Source organism: Pistacia vera, unplaced genomic scaffold (genome assembly GCF_008641045.1).
Source record: "Pistacia vera cultivar Batoury unplaced genomic scaffold, PisVer_v2 Contig70, whole genome shotgun sequence".
NCBI classification, from domain to species: domain Eukaryota; kingdom Viridiplantae; phylum Streptophyta; class Magnoliopsida; order Sapindales; family Anacardiaceae; genus Pistacia; species Pistacia vera.
In genome coordinates, this window is record NW_022196557.1 from 224,579 (window position 1) to 233,161 (window position 8,583).

Sequence of the window (8,583 nt, forward strand, 5' to 3'; positions counted from 1 at the left end):
CTAGGGGTGGGGGAGGGTATCAGATTACCCCCCACATTACCAACAGTAAACACTATTTGTAATAAAAGATTTCTGTAATATTTTATTACTTGCAAACCAAACACTAGAATCTTGTAAAATAAACAAAGATTACCTATGTTATCTTATATACCCCTGATCCAAACGCCCTCTAAGGGTAAGAATCTGGAATTTATAAAACTAAGGGTGGGAACTTGCCATTTCACTTAACCTTCCGTGGGAATATGTCATTTACTCTTAAGTTATTAACTAAATACTAAAAATGGTTGATAAAAATTGATAATATCAGTTGAAATTTCCATCATGGAGTTGTGTCTTTTGCAAGAAGCTTGTGTGTTTGTGCTGATGATCATCACAGTTGGCAGAAAATGTTTTTATCACTTAGAAGGGTAATGCTGAAACAAATAAAGAAAATAGGGCCATAAAAGGTCTTTTGCCACTTTTTCAATGATCAATGTAAGATGAAGTTCTTGGGAAAACATCGTGTTGTCTTCAACACAAATTAAAGAAAGATAAAACACCTATTCAAGGGCCAACACCAAGGGGTTGACCTAATGATCAAGAACGTTTGTTCCTAGGTTCGAACCATCTTGGAGTCACCTATCACATTTGTAGTTTATCTTGAAACATTAGAATTGTAGGATATTTAATAGACCCAAAAGATTAGTCAAGGTACACATAAACTAACCCAAATACCTCGGTCATAAAAAAAAAAAAAAAAAAAAGATAGGGCCGATGACCCAAGAAGACTTGGTAGTGTGCACAAATAACATGAATGTATACTGTTAAAAAATGGCCATGACTCGTTCTGGGCCAAGGCCCACACCAGAAGTTACCACCTCTGAACCCCCTTTGAAAATGGAAGAGGAAAGATGATGATAACGAACAGTCGAACAGAGAGAATGTTCCAAATTTAAATTCAAAAACAGATGACTTTGAAATTGAATCCCAATCTTTTGATGGGAACACAAACACTACTCCATTCAAAGATTTATCCCCAGTTACAAACCCATTATAATTACCATTACACCCTCATCGTCCCCTCCAAACTCAGACCCATTTCTGCAAACACATACTCTACATTTGCGAGCAGACGTATAAGTACTGGTAGAGCACCAGAGATTAGGGCTACTAAGGTCTCGGATGCTGCACAATTCAAGCAAAACTGGCTCGATTCTCTCACCTCCCCTCCTCTTCAAACTCAAACTCAAACCCTTGATGATTCTAAATGGGTTCTGGGTGTCGACCCGGATCTTTCCGGTGCTTTAGCCGTCTTGAAAACCGACCACACCGGTTCCTCGGCTCAGGAAATTTACTGCCTTTCTTTAAACATTTAGTTAACTTATATATGTTCATATTATCATTTCCATTATTAACTTTGACCTTAAATGTTACAAATATGTGATGTTGTGAGTTATTAAGAAACTTGTTATTTGTTTTTCGATGTTAAATGTTGTTGACATGATGTTGCGTTATGGTCCGTATTATGATTGTCAAGTAGCATTGGAATGTGGTTTATTGCAAGTGGCAACCAGACATGGTCCAGGTGTCTACCAATATAGTATGGTAGGGACCTTTACATGGCTGGGAAAGAAAATAAAGGCGTTCATCGTTGCTTGATAATCAGCATTTAGTGATTAGTCGAGCTACATCTGGACTCCACATTTCTTTCTTTCTTTTCTCTTTTCTTTTTTTGTAAATCTCTTTTAGTGATTAATTCGGGCATTGATATCTTACAGGTATTTGATACTCCGCATTTGCCAGTTTTAGTTGGTGGTAGAGTTCGAAAACGTTTGGATGCCAAGTCTATTGTTCTGTTGCTTCGTAGATTAGATGCTCCAGTTGGTATAACACTATGTTTCTCCACACTCTCTTCTCCTCTCCTCTATCTTCTTCCCTTGTGGTGTTTGTGTTTGTTTGGGTTGGAGGGTGGGGTGGGTATTCAATAATGGCCACACAATATAATCTTCTTCGGTTGTTAACTTACCATGAAATGATGCCTAATAATATATGATATTGGTTTCCGTGCAATGCAGTATTTGCCAACAAAACTGTACAAATGAGTGGACAAAGTAGTTAAATTATTTTAGGTTGCCTTATTTGCTTTTGTAAGCTTTCGTACTTTATTCTAGTCTTCAAAGGCCATTCTTTCCCGCTCCCTAAAGATTATAGGGTTCAGCAGGGTCGAGAGATTTCTGGTTATTGAAAAAAAAAAAAAAACCTATAAAAGAATAAACTGCATCAATTTTGTTCTAAGCTTCACTTTTTCAGTTGGCCTTAATCTATCATTTGGAATTCCAAGATTTTTGAATTATGCTTGAGATGTATTGATATTGGTATATATTTTTTTTCTTTATATAATTGATTTCGTAATCAGTATTTGTTGAAGTTGAATTTCTCTGTACTTGATGCTTTCTAGGTAACGTTTTTTCTTATTTTATCTGCAGTCTTTTTTATTTTTTTATTTTTTTGCTATCAGGAGAATATGTCCTCCTTGTGACAATACTTATATTTCTTTCTTCAACTTTTGTGCATTTGTAATGATTTTGATTTTCTTATTCTAGGAACGACTGCATATATAGACAATCAATCCCTTATCCAAAAGATGGGAAACAGGTTTGTGGCAATCCCTCTTTTTAGGTGATTTCATTTGACTTTTCAATTTCTTTCTTGAATGATGGTATCATGTTTGTGTATCTGTTTCTTGTCTCTTTCATATTTGACCTTACATTCACCAACATTTTAACAAAAGTTATAGTATGTGGTTTTAGTATTGTTTAGTCTTATGAAATCTTTAGTGAAAGAAAATGAAGTAAACAAATATCCTTCTCTCTCTCTTTTTTTTTTTTTTTTTTTTTTTTTTTTTTTTTTGAGAGTATCGACTTTTTTTCCTGAAGGGTTGGTGGAGTGGAGGATTTGGATATGATTATGGATTGGGATATTGGTTCCTCTGGCTTTTCTGTAGTTCCAGTACCATCTGCAATGTGGAGAAATGAGTTTGAACTCTCAGGAGGCACGACATGAAGGTTTGTATCTAGTGCACATTATTATTTACTAAGAATTCCTCGAGCTCTTGAGAGTATATAGTCCTAAACGGAGACTTTTTTTAGTCCTCAAAGCCAATTGTTAACTTCCAAATCTTATTTGTCCTCTTGAAATCCATGAGGAGTTTGCAAAAAATAGTCAAGAAAGCTGCAAGGGTTGAAGAATAAATAGTAAAGTCCCTAGACTCTATAAGCAAAGAACTGCATACTTCATGTGAGCCATAGAAAATTGGCTTAAAAGGGACAATACTAGCTAAAAGACAAGGTGGCAGAGTGGATCTGTCATGAGAACAACTTTTCTCAATTAACACTTTTGATTGCAACTCGCGTTCACTATCACATAGAGAAAATTCTTCCAGTCTCCATCTACAAATTTTCACATTATCTATGTTACACACCATTTAAACTGATTCATTGTTTTCTTTTCTTTTTTAATTATGAATTGTGCCGTTGCCTCAAATCATGTGGAATTCATTGTAGAGCTTTTTGTTATACTCACTTATGGGGTTTCTGGCTTTCTTTCTTATGGCAAGAATTTATAGCCTTTATAACTTATAGCATTTCCCTTTTTTGTTGCAACACTCCTTATGTGGGAAACACTGTGTTGCTCCCTTTTTATTAAATTCAAAACTTTTGAATCATTGGATCTTATAACCTCCTTTATTTGTATTGATGATGAATTTTTGGCAGGATGATAGTAGGACTTGCGTCCACATTATTTCCATCTTTGAGCTCCCTACTGCAACGGAAAAAGGTCATGGTACATTGTTTTGTCCTCTTTGCTTTTATATGCTATCATGCTTTTAGAAAAAATGTATTTCATTTATTGGAGTGTGAACTTGGTAACCTCTGCATATCATCTGCATTTTAATTTATTTTCTCACATTACTTTTCAATTAATTTTATTAGTAGAATCACATAAGTGAAGAGATTGTTGTAAGTTACATTCTGGCAGAGGAAATGACAGCACTAAGCTAGTTGTGCAGATCATTTTGTGAGCTAAAACTTCCCTCCTACACCTTTTCTTTGTGAAGGTACATGAGTGCTATTGTACTTAGTCTTTGTGCTGACTGCCTGATTTGCAGCGATCAAACATTTCTAATGATGAGTTACCCCTTTTCAAGGATTATCGATTGGAGGCACCCTGATCTCTACAGATCTTCAAGAGCCCTTTATGGCTGCTTGTGCCCCCTTCGATTTCTTTTCAGTTAGATCTGTAAAATTATATCAGTTGCTAGTCTCTCTAGCTTTTGTAAAAATAAAAAATAAAAACTGAAATGAGAGTAAAGTTGCTGTATCTTCCTCCAAAATTGGCATGTGAGTTCATGTCTACGATTTTGTCTCAATTTTGCATGATTGTTCCTGAAGATGAGAAGCATCTTGGCTTGAAAGTGGCATTTCTTATGCTCATTCTTTAAAAAAGTTATTAGAATGGGGTGACTGTGACTCGTCTGAAATGTTATGGCTGCACAAATACGCAGCCATCACAGGAATAACTAAAATAAGCTGCCAGCATCATTTTTTGTCAGGTTTTCACTGCATATCACATCCAACTAACCATCAAAACTAGAGACTTCTCCTGAAATGTTCATTTACTAGCAAGCCCACCCATTCTTGTTTTTATTAACTTCCATCTCAAGTTAGAAGCTCTTTCCCAATTTTATTTTCTTGATTGCAGGAAGGGCTGAGGCCTTCTGATTGCTGCATATGGAAAAGGTCTGAAGTTAGACTCATCAGCCTGTCCGAGGAATTGGTTCCTTCAAATGAGGAAGTATCTTTTCAAACGATGTGATATCTTGAAAGAATGATCTGCTACACATAAATTAGCTTCTCGGTACATGACCTTGATTGCTTTCGGCTTCTGAACATCAGTGAGGGTGTCGAGGGATGAATTATTGCAGGAGAATTAGAACAAGAGATGCAGTACAAGAAGAGACTTTGAGGATGGCTGTATATTATGACAATTCTTCACCGGGTCATATTGTTGTTATAGAATAGTTATTACATGTCATGTAGCTCTGCGAGTGTCTAGTTATAGTATATGTAGAATTGTTGACCTTTAATTAAAATTTTACTTTGTAGAAATAAAGTTGGAGGTTAGCAGTTGATACCCATTACAGTTCCGTGTAAAAATAATATTACTTGATTAAAAAGTTGGTTTCTTTTAGGAAAATAGATTTGATCAATTGTTTTGCTTATTATGGCGTGAGAAAAGCACTTCAAGTTGAAAATATGATTTATATTTACCACATCCCAATTTCTTGTTCTCCGATGATTACTCTTTTGGATGGATAACTTTTATGTAACATATGAGCAACCCTCCATCTAAGGTAAAGAAAATATCACAGGATAGAAGAACCAGAGGCAATAAAAACGTTGTAGATGTTGTCTAATAATGCAAAACCCAAAGCTTAAATCCCAATTTCATATGGCAGTTCAGTAGAGCGGGCAAGGGACCGTGTCCTTGCGGGCCCAGGCTGGGCCCGTTTGAGATCGGTCCCAAATAGGACTAATCACTCATGCCTGGGACCAATTTCATATGCAGTTCAGTAGAGGGGCAAGGGACGGTCCCTTGCGGCCCAGGCTGGGCCCTTTGAGACCGGTCCCAAATGGGACCAATCACTCATGGGTCTGGGACCGGTCCCAGGCCCATGAGAAAAACCAAGACCCGTACCAGGCCTAGGACCGTCCCATAGGTTTTGGATAATTTTATTTTCCCCCCTCAAATTTTTTTATATTTGGGGCAAAACAAATTTATAGAGGGTTTTTAGTATTTTTTTAGGGGTTGATTAGTAAGGTTTCTAAAAATTATTAATTTTAAAAAATAATAAATTAATAGTTAATTTTAATTTTTAACATAATGTAATATTCACATTTTACACATTCACCGCTTCACAATAAACAATTAAATAAATTTTTTATTAAATTATCATTTCAATTTCATCGTCAACACTAGTTACATTATTCAAATCTGTATTCCTAAGAGGTTCGAGTAGTTCGGGATCTTCAGGGTGCTGTTTAGTCTTCTTTCTGCATGGGTCCAATCTCGTAAACACGTTATCACTCAATCATCCATCGGTTAAGAACATCTTCTGTCTTCAACAATCCGACCATTCGTTGAAAATATCGACTCGATGTAATTGTAGAAACCGCACATATAAAATGTCACTGCCATTTGGGATATAATGGAATTGACTTTCTTGTTGGTTCCCCTTGAAAAATATCCATGTCAAGTTGCTCCTTCATCGTCATAAAGGTCAAGTCCCCTGTAGGTATGAGTCATCTCATTTGGTCTATGTATGTACGAGTTAGAGCTGGAGCTGGAGCTGGAGCTTCCGCCACGTCCCCACATACGCCCACTTGCTCGACCATTGAGGGAGGGCTACATCAAGGTCCTGATCGCCTCTCTCTAGACTTCCACTTCCACTTCCACTTCTACTTCTATTGTATCTGTTCTCATATAAAGAAAAAAGTCTATCCAATTTGTGTTTAAAGTCAGTCAAATAAGCGTATAATCATGTCCTAAATAATGGCCTAACTCAATAATTACACCATTAACTACGGATAATTTAAACCTAGGTCTAGAAAAAGGCCTAATCCATTAAGAATTGAATATCTAACCAATATCTCTTATATTTTTCTTCCATACTTGAAACATTTCACTTAAAATGTTATCATATCTATATTGATCAAAAGTTTTAGCATTTGAACTAAATATCTACACTAAATTAGTAGTTGAATAAATACCACTAATGTATTAGTCATCATAAAAAATTTTAAGAAATGAATAAAAAAGTTCACAAACCGCCCAATCATCTATTTGACAACTTCCTTTGGATATTCTTCTGGTTGACGAAATCTGTAATTGTTTCACGTTGTCAAAGCTTTTTCCAACATCAGTAGGTAGAGTTCCAACGGATAGGCATTCTGTACATAACTTCAAAGTCGAACCGGTGGCTCCTCTTGCTTACAATATTTACGTACTCCTGCCATCTTTTATTGCTACCGCTGACGATAAATCCGAGCTCTACGCACCTACTCCATCTTGAATGTATAGCATCTAAACCTGCTTTAACTATCAATTGATGATGTGACAAGCACATCTCTGGTGATAAAATTGCCTTCACCAAGCGGATCCATTTCTTTTCAATAAAGAGATTGCGCGGTGTTAGCAACTGCATCCAGCGTTAGCACTATAACTCTATCAGTTAATAAATATTCTTACAAAATTCAAGAATTGTAAATAAAAGTTTCAGCACTATGTTTTCTATAATGGTTTAAAACCTATCATTTTTTGTTGTAAACCCCAATTATGATCTAAGAATGTCCTGTGACAGTTAAAAAATCGGTTTTGATCTACAAGCCCATTGTCTTGATGTAGTGCATAGATATATTCCTAAAATTTTGAAATTCGTTTTTAAGTTTATTATTTATTTTTTATAAAGTTAGTATATTTCTTCTACTTGTACTTCTACTAACAGGGTTAATGCTGGACAAAATGCAGTTTTAACCATATTATAAAAAAAGATTTTCAGATAAACAAATGGGAGAGTTCGTAGCAACTATATATCTTGCTATTTCCTCTCGTGCAACATATGTATTGTATTGTCCTGTTGGAGAGTTGAGGATTGTGGATTAAATTAAGTTGAGTTTGAATTTGTCTCCTGATCCGCTTGAAGATGCATTATTTGGGGATGCTCTTCTCTAATGTCTCGCATCGTCGAAGTCCCCTTCTCAGCCCCAAATGGTCCCACATAATACATATCCCATACGATTCTTCCCCCTCCCCATTTGTCTTTGGCCGTTTGATTTGTGAATTCGCCAAACATCAGACACAACCCCTGCGGTCGGGGTGGGTTGGGCTAGTGCCTGCCCGTGACGACTCACGCACAGTGTTTTGCTACACCTCGTCCCGACCGAATGTGGTTGTGAAATTACAACGGCACCCTGAGAAGGAAATGGATGAAGGCTTCAATTCTTCGGGAGGGAACGTAAAATTCATTTGGGCACATTTATTTAATAAAATAAAAAAATAAATTAAAATGAAAAGAATTAAATAATAATAAATTATTAGAAAAAATAAATTTAATAAATAATTTAAAAACAAATTGAAGGAGAATTGATTGGAGATTGAAGTAAAAGATTGAGAGAATGAAGGTTTAGGTTATTATAGTGTAGTTTTGGGGCGGAGGGGGGGGGGGGGGGTCTTATAATTATAAGTTTATAACCGTTGGTGTGAGTTACCGTTGGCTGCAACGGTTAATTTTTTTTTTTTTAATAAATTTTATAAATTTCATTTTAGTCCTTATAATTTATACTATTACAGGGTTTAATGTAATTTTCAAGGACTAAAATAATAGCAAAAAATTGGGCCCAGGCCAGCCCTTGAAGGAGCCCAGTGGAGGGTCCGGGCCCTCCTCCTTAGGCCTGGTCCCGTTTTGGACCAGGCCTCCTAGGACCAGTTTTCTCAAGGATCGGTCCTAGGACCGATTTTAGAACTGGCTTTTTGGCCCGGTCCAAA